Source organism: Nylanderia fulva, unplaced genomic scaffold (assembly GCF_048542155.1).
Source record: "Nylanderia fulva isolate GAGA-0341 unplaced genomic scaffold, ASM4854215v1 Scaffold104, whole genome shotgun sequence".
Lineage (NCBI taxonomy): Eukaryota > Metazoa > Arthropoda > Insecta > Hymenoptera > Formicidae > Nylanderia > Nylanderia fulva.
Genome location: NW_028189237.1, coordinates 254,598 through 273,285, shown reverse-complemented (window position 1 = coordinate 273,285; position 18,688 = coordinate 254,598). Strand labels below are relative to the sequence as shown.

Genomic DNA, 18,688 nt, shown 5'->3' with positions numbered 1-18,688 from the left:
GTGAGGGGGACAGGCCGCGAGAGCTCCTCATCTTCCCAGAACTTCTGGGGAAGAGAGTGCGTGCTTTGTTCCAACACGCAGTTTAATACAGATGCTTGAGCAGTAGTAGTCGGCCTACTATTTGTGGGGCCGGAAAGGATCCAACCGAGAGCGGTCTATTGCGCTGTCGGAGTTCCAATAGGACCTTGACGGACATCGCGCTTCAGAAGCGAGCCGTAAAGGTCAGCACCGATCAACAAATAAATTTGATGTTGACTTGAAGGATCAGGATCAGCAAAAGATAGACCCTGTAAATGAGGCCACGCATCGAAGGGCTGAATCCGCGAGGCAGCGTATGAAGTAATGCGTTGAAAAATGTAAGCCGTCAGAGGAAAGCTCGGGTTGGCTTGAGCACACGGGGTTAACTGTAGTGTTACGCGCGATTTCGCAGTACCCGTGTATTTTTCGCCGAAGCATTTAATTTGTAAATCGGCTCGTTGCCGTTTAGTGCGCAACGCCTGTGAGAGCGATTCTGATATAAAGCTAAAGGTGGATCCTTGATCCAACAACGCGCGAACCTTTAAGCAGCGACCCTCTCCAGTGTGGAGGTCGACCCATGCCGTTGCCAAGAGGACATTTGGATGTTCCTGAAGCGAGGGCGGTACTATCTGGACGGCCGCGATCGTATTGACCGTCTGATTTGTAGTCGCCTTAGATGCGGCTTGTGACGCAGATTCGGAGGTAGTAGCCTCGGAACTGGCCAAGTTATCGAAGGCATTTTGATTTGCCGCTGAATGCAGCAATGTGTGATGCGAGCGACGACATTGTCTGCACCGATATTTGCTCGGGCATTTCGACGGGAAATGTCCGGACTTTAAGCAGTTAAAGCAAAGTTTATGCTGGCGCGCGAGAGCAAAGCGCTGTGAAGCTGATTTCTTCGCGTAGTCTTCGCATTTCGAAACGTGATGCTCACCGGAGCAACAAATACATTTAAAGGCAGTCACGTTGTTTACCGTTAAACGCGGTTTATCATTTTTCGAAGAACCGGAGTCCTTGCTTGAATCGGCAAAGTCCGACAATCCGCGTATACGGAGAGTTAAAAACTCATTAAGCTCCTGATAAGAAGAAGGCTCATTTCGTTTGATTCGCGTTAAATTCCATTCGGTACGTGTTCTCGCGCTAAACTTTTGCGTTATTGTATAAACAAGAATGTCGTCCCATTATTCTACGGGACGATCGAGATTTTTTAATACGGCTAACGATGCAGACACTGTGTCGCGCAATTTTCGCAAATCGTTTACAATCTCGCTTTTCATTACCGGAAGGCTAATAAACGCGTGTAAATGAGCATAGATTAACGCTTGCTTATCGTCGTATTCATTGGTTAACAATTGCCAGGCAGATTCGTAATTCGCATCGGAAATTTTTAAATTATTGATCAGCAAGGAAGCGTCTCTCGTTACGCTCGTTTTTAAGTAATGAAATTTTTGAGAATTTGAAAGAGCGTCGTTAGTTACTACGAGAGATTCAAAAATGTTTCGGAAGTTTTCCCAATCGGTTAATTTCCCAGAAAACTTTGGCAGCGCGATGCGTGGCAATTGGAAGCAATGATTATTTGTTTCGCGAACGGAGGAATTGGAACTACGATCGGTAAACGGAATTGTATTAGGAGATAATCGACTTATCGTATCTTGCAGCAGATCGGCCGTGTCGATGTAGACATCCTCAGCTCTCAGGAACTCTTCCAGAGTGAAGTACGGCAAGGTCGTTTGCTGCTCCGTGGTCGTCTTTTGAAGCAGTTTGACATGAAGGCCGCGGCAGGCGGCCCAGTGCTCCTCCAACTTGGCAAGCCTACTTCGCGTCTTGGCGAGTGTCACGTTTGATTTGGCCAGCTTCTTGAAGATGACGAGATCTCGTTTGATCTCGTCAATACAAGCTCCCTGCTCGATGAGCAGGTCACTCACGGCATTCGACATGATTATCGATGCCGGATTGTTGAATCGTTTATCGATTATTCGCTACTGAAGCGAAATATTCAAGCGCGCGCGCAGACTTGAAGCGCCCGCTGATTGACGCGCGAGAGAGAGAGTGAGAGAGTCCGAGCGCGAGTTAGCGCACCGTCACGTTAAGCCGTTATCGGCTGTCTTTCTCACACGAAGCGATTGCGTGGCGCGTGATAGCGGCGTCGAAATTGCAAATCGCGTGGTTTTTAAATCTTTAGAAACGTCGAAAATCACCGAAATGATCGAGAGAGTCAAAGAGAGATGCACGACGCGGACGCGTGATAGCGGCGTCGAGATAGCAAGTCGCGCACCTTTTAAAATGTTTTAAAACGTCAAAAATCAACAAGATAATCGAGAGAGTCACAGAGAGATGCACGACGCGGACGCGTGATAGCGGCGTCGAAATAGCAAGTCGCGCACCTTTTAAATGTTTAGAAACGTCGAAAATCAACAAGATGATCGAGAGAGTCACAGAGAGATGCACGACGCGGACGCGTGATAGCGGCGTGCGCTGTCGTTTGCACTGTGGTCTGCGAGAGTCAAAAGTCGAAATTCTGTCTACTCAAATGCAGAATTCGATGTACACCGGGTACGTGAGGGCGCGTGACCGTCACGTGGCCGGAGCGCCGCGGCTTAGGCCGGAGCGACGGCAGGCGCGCGGCCGAGAGAGCCGCAGCTAGAGAGAGAGAGAGCGAGCGAGAGAGCCTCGGAGCGCGCGGCGTGATACGTCTCTCTCGCTCTTCACGTCTTGGAGAGAGCGCGGGAGAGAGAGAGAGATAGACTGTTTCGGAGCGCGCGCGACGGCTTGTTGTCTTGTAGCGCGGTCTCACTCCCGCACACGGAGTTTTTCTACTCTAAACGAGAACGCGTAATTAGCATATTTCTCTTGCCGCGGATCACTGCGTTTTTAAATTTACTGCCCCGATATAGGCACACGAGGCAGAAATTGTAAATTGTTCGAATAAGGTACGAAACGAAGGAGCCCGTTCTTTTCGCGATTTCACTATCACTCGATCGGTTTTTAATATCCGGCTCGAAGGACCATTTTTATATGTATAAGATTTAACGTTGTAGGATGCCGGGTTAACGTGATCAAATAATTGTACGCGTTTTGAAACGTTTAATTTAGTTTATTCACTTTCTACAAGTTCGTCGCGTACCTAGACTTATGTTTCTCGGCGCTCGCTCTCTCGAGGACTGACTCGAGGGCCGCGCGAATTTCGGAGCTCGCGTAGGGCGGCAGCCGATCGGGGTCCTCGATTGGACCATCGGAAATCAGGCGATGTACACACGCCAATTAGCGGCGAGTGTACACGTTGGTTTCACGTGTTTCCTTGGCGTAAACACCTAAGGAATTTAACAAAAAACATTCTAGAAAATTCGATCGTCCTCGAGGATTCGATCCGAAGAACGAATCTTCAACAGATATTGTTTATCTGTTTGTTTAAAACATAGATAAGCTTATTGAAGAGAAGAAACGCAACCTCCCCCTTTCCCCCCCCCCCCCCCCCCGATTGTCAGCAGCCCTTTGTAATAGATATTGTTTATCTTTTGTTTATAAACATAGATAAGCTTATCTGCTGATAAGACCCCCCCCGCCCGCGTGACGTCATACCCCCCCGCCCCGCACCCCCCTCAGAGGACCCCGGGTAGAACCCCCCTAGTATTCCTACTAAAATCACTCGCCAAAACGCAAAAAATCGTCACTACACAACAAAAAAAAAATACAAATAAAAGTAATACGCGGGACGGATGCGCGGGGTGCATTCTCTACGCGGAAGAAAACGCAAAAATTATTTTGGGTGCTCCTCTCGCTCTCTCTCTCAAGGGTTGGCGATAGAGCAAAGATTCCCGAATTTTCCCGCCCTTCCCGGTCGGGCCTCTCGGCCCTTGTGACGGACCAAAAAAAAAGAGTCACGTCACAATATATATCATATAGAGATTGTACAAACATACTTAACAAATATATTATATCTAATTGTATCTCGGTGCTGGCAAAAGAGTAGGAAACGGTGTACAAATCTTGAAAAATCTTGATTTATTAGAAAAATGTTTCAAACAAAAGTTGTAAATGTGAATAACTCTGCAAAACATTATCGTATCAAGATGAATAAAAAAGCATTTAACGAGGAAACTCTGTACTACCATACATATATGCATTTTGATGCAAGTGAGTTGCGACATTTGACCTTACGCCATGTATGTACATTAGCAAACTCGAACCATTATTTTTCAATTTTGTATGCCTCTCGTTTTGTCATTCGCCATTTTTAATAAATTATCTCGCTGCATTGAAATGAATAGATTATTAAAATAAAGATTCATAGCTTTTATTTTCATTTTATAGAAATCTTTTTATCTTTATTATTTACGAAGTTATCGTCATTTGAAATTTGGTAATTTTTTTCCAAATTTTAAGTGTACCACTTTTTTTGAAGTAAGTGTATGTACTTAATTTCGATTTGCCGAATTTCTATTTTCCTTATATGTATAATTATTATTCCCTGAATTTCTAGTATATGTACTATATGTAATTTTAATTCTCGAATTTTTATTATATACATAATTTTAATTCGCCGAAATTTTATTATGTTCATAATTTTAATTCTATATTTTTACTATGTACATAATTTTAATTCGCCGAATTTCCATAATGTACCTACATAATTTTAATTCGTCGAATTTCTATCATGTAAATAATTTTAATTTGACGAATTTATATTATGTACATAATTTTAATTCGTTGAACTTTTATTATTTACATAATTTTAATTCCCGCATTTCTATTATGTACACAATTTTTATTCGTAAATTTTTATTATGTTATAATTTTAAATCCCAATTTTTATTATGTACATAATTTTAATTCCCGAATTGTCTATCATGTATATAATTTGGATTCCCTAAATTTCTATACTGTACATAATTTTAATTCATTGAATTTTTAATTTCTATTATGTACATAATTTCAAATTACCGAATTTCTATTATATAAATAATTCTAATTTGTCAAATTTCAATTATGTACATAATTTAAATTTGCCATATTTCTTTATGTAAATAATTTAATTCACCAAATTTCTATTATTTAAATAATTTTAATTGCTCAATTTTTATCGCGTAGGAATACTGTTATAGCCCGAAAGGCTATAATTACAAGTTAACGGATATAAAATCCGCAGTGGAGATCGCTGATGCAGCAGCGGGCCGGAAACCGCGAAGACGCAAGCTAAGAGCTTCATCTTTCGAACAGCTCTTAGCTCAAAATCTAGCCGCGTATGCAAAGCTATGCACCAATCGGGTGCCTGTCGCCAGGCACCCCTTCCAAATGAAATAACGAAAAACCGAGTTCACGTAAGAACTCGGGAGTGAACAGAGAGCGAGTTGAATTAGACCAACCTACCGAGACACATCAAGGATAACTCCCGACTCGAATCAGACGAGTCGTTATTTAGCTAAAGTCAGAATAAATCTAGAGTCGCGTCAAACGAACGAAAAAGAGAAACGAAGTTACCAGAGGTTTTTTTAAATAACCATACGCCGAGTCTTGTTAAGATTATATATACCATATACATATATATATATAATATATTGAATAAAGAAGTAATTCTACATTAAACAAGACTAAAATCTACGGAGAAACCCCGACGATTCAGAAGTCCACTTCCTAATCCGGCAACATCCCTTCTGTGTCTCACGCGAGGCACAACAATACTTTTTAAGTTGTCTCCGATATATTAAATTAATTATTTCGCGTCGGAATACTTTCTTGAAATTGTCTCCGGGACAAATTATATACATAATGAAAGTAAAGAATTAATTTTATATACAAAATAAAATTCGACCGAATTAAAATTATGCATATAGATATAAATTTGGCAAAATTTCTAGACGGAGAAAATTTTCTCCTATTCAAAGAAATAAATATTGTAGGCCAACTAAACAAGCAAATTACATAAGATCTAAAGATTATTAATAATTAAATTCTCATTCCATTAGAGAAACAATATATGTACAACGTAAACGTTTCGACTGCACTACAGTCTTCTTCAATACATAAAACTTAAATATTAAAATACAAAGTTAACGATTCTTCGCTGATAAACAATTTATATTCGCGTAAAATATCCACAGCATGATTAAATGTCGCAAAACTTGGAATCTCAGACCAATCGTCTTACTCATCCATTGTTCATCAGCGAAGAATCGTTAACTTTGTATTTTAATATTTGAGTTTTATGTATTGAAGAAGACTGTAGTGCAGTCGAAACGTTTACGTTGTATATTGTTTCTTTAATGGAATGAGAATTTAATTATTAATAAATCTTTAGATCTTATGTAATTTTGCTCGTTTAGTTGGCCTACAATATTTATTTTTTTTAATTTCGTTAATTTATACGAGCCTTTCATTAATTAATTTTCTCCTATTATTTTCTCCATAATAAAAAACATGTTAGAAAGAGAGAAATCGCAGAGATGTTTTTTATCAAAAAAGTTAATAATACAGTTAACCTACATAAAGACCACAGAATTTAAACATCTATGACAAAATTATAAAGATCGTATAAATTCTATATACTCAGTTTTTGATGATCTATCATAACGATAAGATGCGGTTACTTTCTTTCAAAAGTTCTTCCAAAAGTTTTTTCAAATGTTTTTAAAAAATTCCGATAATTATCATGTTTAATAATGACAACAGTGTCAACTAACTGCGCTTTTATTAAAAAAGTATGTAAATTTTAATTCTTGCGTTTAACATCAAAATGTTTATCTTTATTAATTTTAATTAATTGTATCATTCTAGTTTTTACTTGAAAAGGACCAAAAACAGATGGTCGAAACGTTGTGGAAATAAAATAAAAATTTTCTTGGCTAGTTTGGGTCGAATTTAATATATCGTTTCCCATTTTAAATATCACTAGCGACGTTCTAAGTATTCAATTTGATTTTCTCCTATTGTTAGAATTTACCTTGAAAATTATGTAATTGTGGAATAATATGGTGTTGGAAGAATTTTATAAGTTTCTTTTAGATTAATATTTACCACAATAAAAAATATTAATATTTACATAGTAAAATTAATCGAGTATATTTTATATCTTATTATGGTAGATATTAATATTTTTATTGTGGTAAATATTAATCAAAAAAATTCTTATAAAATTCTTTCAATACTATATTGTCCCACGTTTACCACGATTTTCAGGGTAAATTTTAAAAGAAAATTCTCTCTGTGTATTATATACATAATTTTCATTCGCTGAATTTCTATTATGTACATAATTTTATTTTTGAATTTTCATTGTATACATAATATTAATTTTTGAATTTTTATTATGTTTTAAATTTTGATTAGTCAAGTTTTTATTATGTACAATACATAAGTATTCTTGAATTTCTATTATGTTATAATTTCAATTCGCCGAATTTCTATTATGTACATAAATTCAATTGGCCAAATTTCTATTAGGTACAATTTCAGTTATTTACATAATAGAAATACGGCAAATTAAAATTATATGCAAATAGAAATTCAAAAATTAAAATTATGTACATAGTAAAAAATAAAAAATTAAAATTATTTACATAAAAGAAATACGGCAAATAAAAATTATGTTCGTAATAGAAATTAGGCGAATTAAAATTATGTACACTCGCGGAGAAAAATTTGTCTAGCGCACGCAAAGCGCGCGCTTGTGTTATCTAGTATATATTTTATGTAATGAAAAATTAAATAATAATAAAATATATAAACATTTCATACTTGCATTTTGCATTGCGCTAATTATTTTAATTTTCTTACAATCGTTATTTTGTTCATCAAAATTGATGTATACTTCCAGTTTATAGTACCAGAGAGAAAGATCTTTCTCTCTGATAGTACCTGTGGCGACAAAAGTAAGCCACGAGAGCGCACAGTCGTGAGGGCACTGCTCGGACAAGTACTACCGAGCGTCGCCGCTAGTAGCCGCAGCGCGGGAGCGTTACCAGCAGTCAAAATACTCTCGCGCGGGAATATAAAGAGGTCCTCCTGCCAGTGTTACAAGACGTAGGGGAATTTCTGTATTGGTAAGGAAACTATATACATTTTGTATTAAATATGTAGAGTTTTGAAGTTGTATAAAAAATACTCTTTCTTGTGAATTTTATTCAAAATCTTTTCTAGCGAAGTTAGAAAACAAGATTTTACATCTTCTTAGAGGAGGATAATCTTTTAGGTTTTTGTTAAGGTTTATTTTGCATTTTTATTACTTATTGGCAATGAAAACATTTGTATATGCGCTTCTAGCAGATAGAAAACGTTTCTAATTGTCACTTCAGTAACTTGATTAAATAAAACTCTAAGTGCATTGAAAGATATGTCCAATTTTTAGCTTTGTAGTCACTAACATGCTTTATCGAGTATATTTAATAAACATTTCTTCTTGCGGGGAAATACTTCATCCATTAATTGTATTAAGCTAGAAGCACAGACTTTTGCATAAAGCATAAGGGAATAAACCAATCAGAATTCTCTATTTTTAACCTTTCTCCTTATTCTTGGCATAGCGCACAGCGCATGAAACATAAGGGGTCAAAAAATTCGTAAAGATGAATGAATTTCTTATGCCATATGCCATGGCTTATGCAAATGGACACAACCTTTTTCTCGTTTCACTTCAACAGTTCGACATGCACATAACCTTTTTAGCTGTTTCTTGCTTGAATAATTTTATTTAAAATATTATTGTAGGATATTGTTTTTATTAATTTTTAAATGTGACACTTTTAAATGTGTAATAATTTAGATTGTTACTTGATAAATAATTTTTATTAGGTCACGGTTATATAGAAGTTTTTATTAATAAAGTCTTGGTGCGTTCCCGAAAAAGTTCAAAGTAAATTTGATTTGAGGACGCAACAGCTTTGTGTTGATACCGAAAAGATATATTCAATGTGCCATATACTGATTCTCTGCCACAATCATTGGATAAAATAGATAGTCAAAAGCAAAAATTAGGAGTCATTGGAATAAGTGTGTCGTTAATTACTTTGGAACAAGTCTTTTTAAAGTATGTTTTCTTAAACGTATTGTTGATCATTATTTTATTGCTACAGTTTTACATTTGCTATTTTACTATTTAATTTAGAATTGTGAAGAAAGAAGATGTGTAGCGGGAGGCATACTAATGAATTTTATTTGCGATGCCATTAGGCAAATGCTGGAAGCGTTCTATGCACATAATCAATACTGGCATTACTTAGTAAGAAGTTTACATATATACAAGAAAGAATATAACTACTTTACTGATTGTATGTATATTTTTTAAATAGGTTTCTTTGAATCGAGTTTTGTTTTACAAATATATTGCACACATTATATTTTTTTACATACATTTACAATTCTCTCCGCATTATGTTCAAATGTGAATTTCTCATTACTTTTTAGCATTAATATTTTATTGACCATAGGTTTTCAGATAATTTTTTCTATCTTTTTAGTGCTTTTAATGGCCTTAAGTTACAACTTACCAAGCGACTCTACAGACATTATTCCATTGAATCTGGACACTAACCAGTTTCTTTCGTTTTACTTCAATATATGCATAATTTTTTTAGCTGGCTTGCTTGAATATTTATTTCTCGCGTCGTAATTTTTGAAAACTATAAGTAACATAAAATTTTATTTTTAAAATTATTTTGTATATATTTATGCAAATAACGTGCAATTTTTAAAATTAATGCTTGTTCGTATATTGTAAAAAGTACAATATGACAAATATGTGAAGTTATTTTTAAACTTATAGTTTTGTGTTTTTAGATATTTGAATGTTACATCAGTTTTCGTCAATATGGATGATGAGGATTTTCTCATCTCATGCATTCTGCAATTGTGTTTTCTGGCTTTGTTACAAAAAAAGGAACAAAGCAAGAGATGGTTGAATCGAAGATGGTGGGTGAGACCCATAAACGTAGCACGTCCAATATATGGGGACTTTGAACATCTCTTCCAGCAAATAAAATGATCCAGATATTTTTTTCCGATATGTGAGGATGAGAAAGGAAACTTTCATGTTACTGTTAGAGATGACAAAACCATTTCTAACAAAAATGAGCAAACGCGCATTCAGTCCCGAACAAAGATTAAGCTATAACTTTAAGGTATTTATTCCTCTTATTTTGTATTATTTAATTCAGACCACGTATTATTTTAATGTACTATCAGTATGAAAATTTATACACGTTATATATATGTTATATATATGTTAACGATAGATTTTAGTACTAAGTGTATGTCGAAAGACGTCTTAACTCCAAGTCAGACTGCACGCAGCAAGCAGTAAGCATCGAAACAACAGCTAATACTGCTCGCCTAAAATCCAACAGTGTTGAATTTGGAGCAGCAAGCATCGAGCAGTATTGGCTGCTTCCGTTACTTGCTGTTTGCTGCGTGTAGTCTGTATTAGACTTAAAACCTATTTCATACTGAAAATCTATAGGTAACATTACATATATAACATATATAAATTTTTATACTGATAGTATATTGAAATAATACTGCTAAAATGAAAAAGTGAAATAAACTTTGTAAAGCAATATTATTTTTATTAGCATTTCATTCATTTATCAAACCTATTTTTTGCAGATATTTAGCTACTGGAAATCAGATTTTGTCCGTTGCATTGGCTTTTAGATGTGGAGAATCCACTGTCAGAAAAGTTTTCCATGAAACCTGCTCTGTCATATCAATGGTATTACAACCCATTTATCTTCGTTTACCAACGGAAGAAGAGTGGAAAAATATTTGTGCAGGTTATATGGATAATTGGAATTTTCCCAATTGTGTTGGGTCATTTGATGGAAAGCACGTGCAGATACAAGCTCCGCCCAATTCGAGGACTTTCAATTATATTTTTCAATTATAAGAAAACCTTTAGTGTAGTGCTAATGGCAGCATGTGACTACAAATATATGTTTACGCTAGTTGATATTGGATCATACGGTGGTAATAGTGATGGAGGGATTTTTACTTCTGAAATTCATATGGCTTTAGAAGAAGGAAGATTAAATCTTCCTACAGGGACTGCAAATCTTCCCGGAAGCAATATTAAAGGTTTGTTCTTTATTGCTACACTGAGTTCATACTGCACTGCACTGAACGGAACTAGTGCAAGCAGGACATGTTATTTGTGAGCAAGTATAAAGAACGCGTCAGTGTAATAATCAACATGGCGATGATCTTAAATGATTTATTTGATTCTTCTGATGATGAAAAAAATAATATGTTGTTTCCATTTCAACCTATTATGCGTAACGATGACGATGGTATGTATTTTATATGCAATATATTATTATATTATAAAAAAATTAATTTTTTTTTTAAATTAATTTAATTTAATGTAAACTAACCTAGTAAGTATAATTTTTTATTTGTAGATTTTTATGAGTTACACATGTTACATCCAATTTTCGGATTAGTGCAAAGAATTGAACATGTGAAAATAAACAATTATATCGAACATATTGTTCATAATTATAATAACGTTGATTTTATCATGCATTTTCGTTTGTCAAGAAGAGCAGCATATCAATTAATAGACCAATTTACAGTGTCGGAAATATTTACTTCTATACAAGATGTGTATTTAACGAAATCTATTTAACTTTAGATATATGGTACACAGCAACAAAATAGTAAAAATAATACTTAAAAAATGAAAATAAAAATATTTTATTATTTTGTGTATTTTTTTAGAACGTGTATAAAATAATAAAATTAGCGCTGAAAAACATATTTTATGTTATTTATGGTTTGTGGGTCATCAAACAGGATCTTATCGAGATATAGCAGATAGATTCGGAATAACAATAAGTGCATTACATACAGTAATATCAAGAGTAACCGATTTTATTTTAGCTTTAGCGCCTAATATTATTAAATACCCAACTGATCTCGAAAAAGAACAAACTTCAAACTTTTATCTACAACAAAAACGATTTCCTAATATAATTGGTAAATATATAAGAGTATATTCTCACATTTTTAATAAAAATATTTTGCTTATTGAAATCTTCTCATTATTGAAATTTTTTTTAAGTGCTATCGATGGTTCTCAAATAAGAATAGACAAACCTCTTGAAGATCCTGATTCCTATATAAATCGGAAACAATATTTTTCTATTCAAGTGCAAGGGACAGTTAATCATGACATGAAATTTATTGACGTATTTATTGGGTATCCAGGTTCCGTTCACGATGCAAGAGTTTTAAAAAATTTAACACTATATAATGATCTACATAATATTTGTGGAGGTAAATTGGAAAAAAATTGGTTTTATAATATAAATTAAATATATCAATATATATAAATATATCATACATTATATATATATATATATATATATATATATATATATATATATATATATATAACAGTTTGAATCGGGTCGGATTATAGTGAGCACTCTTACAGTGGAAACACCAATAATAATTTTATAGGGTAGAGTTATTGGTGTTTTCACCGTAAAAATGCTCAACTATAACCCGACTGTGACTCTGACCCAATTCGAACTCTCGGTGGAAACATAGTCATATACATATATATATTACATACACAATACTATATATATTTATATATATATATATATATATATATACATATATAATAATAATTTTCAGATAATTATTACCTGTTGGGAGATAGTGCTTATCCCTGTTTGAAACAATTGATTGTTCCATATAAGGATAACGGACACTTGACACGTGCACAAAGATCATTCAACCAGAAACTAAGCTCATGCAGAGTTGTTATCGAAAATGCATTTGGCTGCCTCAAGCAAAGATTTCGTCAGTTATACCATTTTAAATTGCGAGATATACCACGAATGGTACGAGTTATACATGCATGTTGTGTATTACATAACATTGCGAATGTGCAAGACTTACACTATTTTGAACCACAGTTAAATGACGAATATCCAGATATTGAATTACAAAATAGACCCATTGTAATGATCGATAATGCAAGGGAATATAAGGATGATGTGAGAGGAACGCGTGTTCGTGACGAAATCTGTAATTTACTATCTCGATAAAAAAAAAATGTCAAATATTTTGTATTATAAATTTTTTATTTTGTAAAATAAAGATGTATTATATATTATGTATTAATAAGAATATGTATTATATATATTATAAATATATGTTATTATAATATATCATTATAATTTTTTATTTTATTATAAATTTTTTTTATTTTATTACAACATAAAAAAGTTATTTATTAAGCTAATATTTAAAACAAAAGAAATAGTATTGCATTAAATTGTGCAATAATGCCAAAAACAAAACAAAAATAAGCTATAAAATTTTAAGTCTTTAACTTTTAGTTAGTTATTTAGTTTCTTTATCAAGAAAAGCTTTTAATAAATTATTTCTTTCTTCTCTCATTTTGTTTGCAATTATTAATTGCTCCTCTACTTTATCTAAATACTTTTCATATGATTGTCTCATTTGTCTATATTCCGCTAATATCTCTGCTTCTTTTTCAATTTTAGCGTGCTTTTCTTCTTGAATACGATTTATCAATTCTTTCATACTTTCTTGACACGTTTTCAAAATTTTTGCTGTTGTGCCCATTTGCCTCTTGTTTCTGCATTTCTTCAATAGAAAGTGTGTTTTGCAGATTAGACTGATTATACATAGTTGGTGTTGTTGCTGTTGATTCTTGGTTGGTTGTTCCCGATTCAAATACTGAAAAATCTTGACTGGTTGATGCGTTACTTTCTGTCGGTATATTTTCTGTTTCAAATACACCAGTAGTGAACCTATAATGACATTATATAATTAGTATTAAATACATTAAACAATTTGTGTAAACGATATTATTTATGTATAAACAAATATCTTCCATATATGTGTTCTTTAACCATTAACTAAACTTTAGTAATTATTATGTGAAAGATTATATACCTAATATTATCTAATATAAGAAATAATACACAAATTATTAAAACAACTTAATAAAACTTACGTAGGTATAGTTCTGTTCTCAGTATTGTGCCTTTATTTCCAGATACAATTAGAGGTTCAATATTATGTTTACTCCCAATTAAATCTGTCAATTCTCTATAATAATGCATTTTATATTATAAAAAACATTTTCCTACTACAAGTTTTTTAAGATAGATATTTGAAAAAATTTAAAGCAAGAAATCTTAGTGCATGAGTATATATAAATGTATTATATTATTATGTAGATACATTATATTAATTCTTCAATTAAAATATAATAACTTACGTTTCATGTGCACATGTTGCTCGACCTCTGCCAGTTTTTTTATTATTTGTGATCATATTTTTATAAGCTTTTTCTAATGATTTAAATTTATTTTCAGTTTGTATATTTGATACATTATAGCCTTGAATATTCATTTCTTCTGCGATTTTTTCCATAATGCTGTTTTGTTTCTAATTTTTCTTGTCGTAAGTAAATGTATTTTTTCTTTATACAAACATAAAAATAATTTTGTGCTTGCATCTGACCATGAAAATGTTTCTTCTATATTATCTGAGTTTACTGGTATTCTATTTTCCATGTAGTTGTCTTGTTGATTTTCTTTATTGATTTCATTATTATTATTATTATCATTTAACGGAATAAATATTGACTTGTTGTTTAATGTTAAATTTATGGAGTCACAGTTAAAATTGATCTCTGAATAACCAATTTGAAATTTCAGCCCTCCTAAAAAAATTATATATAAATTTTAATTTTTGTTGATTTCTTAATTACTTTCATATTTTATATGATAGATAATTTGACTTACCTTCAGAAATGCAAGTAATTAATCCATTTTCATCAATTAAAATATTTCCTGCTGCATCTCTTTGTATAATTGCTGTTTCACTTTCCATGACTTTGCTTTCAGCTGATCTATTAGTTATAAAAATTCTTTTATATTCTGTATAATGTAAATAATTCATAATGTTTTGATTATAAATACAATTTTATGTAATAAATACACTAGTTTAATATTTAATAGGTTATTTTATATATATATTTTATAAATTAAACTTCGGCTCGTATACAATTAAAATATGTGATATAATAAAAGGCCAACTTAACGAGCTTATAAGATATTAATTCAAAAATTTTTATTATTAACTTACGTCGTAATATACAAAAGATAAGATAAACGTTTCGACTGTACGACAGTTTTTTTCAATATCATGCTAATATGTCAAAAAATTAATTTAGTCATATCGACCTTATTATAAATACAACATTTATGAGATTATCATATGATGAACGCAGTACAAAATTCATGTTTGTTGGCTTGAGTTAGAGCGTCAGATTTCTGTATGTCATGCTGTTATATTACGTGACGACACTGTGAACCAATTAATATATCCGCTCAAATATTACATTTTAGATTTTTAATAAATAGTATTAACTTACTTTTTTGTCACGAACATAACACTTTTTTAAAAAATTATTTCTTTTTGAATAACATAATCACAATGTGTACTTTTTAAAAACAATTCGATATCTGTATCTCGCAATGTCGGCGCGCTGTATATATACCCAATTTTTAAGATGACGTAGACAATTTTTTTAAAATATCAAAATAAGAACCGTCAAGACGCTCGGTGTCCTTTTTTAGGTTGATACTGTTGTTTTCTTCTTTAATATGTATCATTTCTGATATCAACCTTTTATAATAATTCTTTTCATAATCTAGGATTTTTGTGTCGTTCCAATTGAAATTGTGTGTAAATTTTACAATATGATCAGAAACCACCAAGTGCCTTGCAGAATCTAATCTAATATTATTTTTATGTTCATTTACTCTTGTACCTAATTGTCTTTTCGTTTGTCCTACATATGTAGCATCACAATTATTACACGATATCTTATATATGACCCCCGAATTATTTTGGAGCTTATCTCTGTCTTTTTGCGTTTTTATGACTCTGTTTAATTTCTTTAGACATCTGTATCCTACTGTTATATTTGATTTCTTTAATTCTGATGCTACTAGTTCCGAGATTCTTTCAATATATGGTATCGCTATGAATTTTTTATTTCTGTTGTTATTTATGATTTCGTTATTTATATCTTGAGTACTTTCTTTGTTTAATCTATTAACAATAAGGAACTTCAGTCTATTATTGATTTCTGAGAAAATGAGATCAAGAGGATAACTATTGTTCAATAAAATCTCTATGATTAATGTTAAATTTTTACTATGAAAACGGGGATGTGATAATAATATTGACCGGCCTACTAAATTATATATTAGTAGTATAGTGGGCACTATGGCCCGTCAAAACAAACCCCCACCACCGACCCGTCTGGCGCCGAGTCTTATCTTATCTTTCCCCCACCACCGGCGTCTGGTTTTTCCGAGTGTGGGTGTAGGGGGAGAGGGTGTTGGGGGAAAAAAAATGGCGACTGGCCCCGAAAGATGGGGATGAGAATTTTTTTTATTTTTTTTTTATTTTTTCTGATTTCCTCTGGATTTGAACCTGGGGCCTTCGTGTTTCCGAGCAGGGTCCTAGTATGTTGAGCTAAACGAGATCTTACTAGTCTAAGGATTAGATGAGGTATTTAAGCTAAAGTTGCGTAGGGTACGGTATGGGGGTACGGGTATACGTATGGCAAGGATAGCTCGTCGAATCAAATGGTCGATATTGGACGGGGTGGGGTAAAAACAGTTAGGGTATACGTATGGCAAGGATAGCTCGTCGAATCAAATGGTCGATATTAGACGGGGTGGGGTAAAAACATTTTGACCAAGAAAAGCGTCATGCGGTCGACCGGGGATCGGTGGCAGGTAGTAACTGACAATGCCGTAGGGTAATAAAAAAAGAACACGCAAATATTTGTACTGGCGAGCATTCCGACTCGTGTCACGATAAAAAAATAATGCATCATCGTAGATTAGAAAGAATGCTTATTGTTGAAAAGATGTCGGATAAAATTTTATTTTAAAATAACTCGCTTGCTTAATGAAGGTAAACAGAAACATGGATGTTGAGGAAATTTCTGGAAAGAGGAAGTGAAAGAAAATTGAACAATGGTTTTAAAAGTACAAATATGATTTATATTTAAAATATTTTTACAGAATAAAATTATTCACAAACATTTCAAGAAAATATTCGTCGAATAATTATTAAAATTTACGTTTTGATATAATTGTATGTACAATTTGTTCGAAATAAAGTGAAATTATTTCTAAAAATGTTATCTCAAAGTATACATCGAGAAATGTTAAATCTTTCAGTTGGGTACGTACATTACGTTCTATTTCCTTACTGTTACCTCTGATCGTGAGTTTCACGATACTGTTATTAATGCTACCGTTGACAGGAAGATTTAACTGTATTTCAGTTAATTAAATATCGAGCACATTCGTTGACATTAGTTGAAATAAAATTTAGACGATTTAAATTAGCGTTCACACAATCAACTATATTTTCTACACCTTGAAAAGTCGTTCTCTGCATGACTATCGCAATGTTGTAAGTTTTACGTTTCTTCGCCTTCGGTCCGTTTTCGTTCGTATCCTCCACAGTCTCGGAAGAAAGATCTTCTTGCTCGTTTTCACGATATGTTATTAGTATGGCTCTAGCACCATATGCGGTAGTGAAATTTACAATTATCTTGTTAAAGATGATCGAGCTCAAATTAATTTTATCACCGTTTAAGTAGCTCGACATCGTTTCATGTTTTCTTGAAATTTTTGCCACGATTCCATGTCGAAGCAAATCCCTACAGCTCCGTGAGATGTTAATTTAACAAGCAGGCAGAAAATCCAGTTCGACGTTGTCTTCCGTCATAAGACCCACTTGAATTTTCTTCGTGTAGGATGAATTCAATCCGTATGTTGTTGACAGCAACATACGTGGTTGTTGCTCGATTTTCTTAAGATTGTTCATGGTAGTTGCTACCGCGTAGAAAATCAAAGATATAATAATCAAAGACACGGAAAAATCGAAAAATCGAGAACTTTTTACTAACAAACTTTTTTACTAACGAACTTGAAAGTCCGGACGATGAAAGACGAGTGAGCGAAGATTTTCAAGAAAATTTATAAGAAGGAAGATAAAATAGAAAAGTGGTAGGGAGAAAATGTATGCGTAGATAAATAAAAATTATGAGGAAGGGATTTTTTAAACAATATAAATAATATAATTTTTAATGTGGAAGGGGAATTTTTTAAACAATAAAGCGATAGGGAGAAAATGCATGCGTAGTATAATAAAAATTATGTGGGAGGGGAATTTTTTAAACAATATAAACGATATAATTATTAATGTGGAAGGGAAATTTTTTAAACAATATAAATGATATAATTTTAAATCTGACTTCAGAGAAAATATAAAATTCCTATCGCTATCGAGAAAAGATACTTGAAAATTCCTCATCTTGATTTCTATAAACTTTTTGTAACTAAGTAAATAACGTCCTAGATTAAATATTTTCTGTATCTAAGTAAATATTACCATATATATATAAAACATGGGTAAAAATACACGGCTATGAGAAAAAAAGATAAAAAAAAAGATAAAAAAAGATAAAATAAAATCGAGAAAAGATACCTGAAAATTCCTCATCTTGATTTCTATAAACTTTTCGTAATTAAGTAAATATCGCCCTAGATTAAATATTTTCTGTATCTAAGTAAAGATTACCATATATATATATATATAAAAC

General features: G+C 32.8%; 1 pseudogene; it reads left to right on the top strand.

Annotated features, from left to right (window-relative positions):
- Positions 1-8,113: 8,113 nt before the first annotated feature.
- LOC114930331 (uncharacterized) lies at positions 8,114-11,671 on the top strand (annotated as a pseudogene).
- The last annotated feature ends 7,017 nt before the right edge of the window (positions 11,672-18,688 follow it).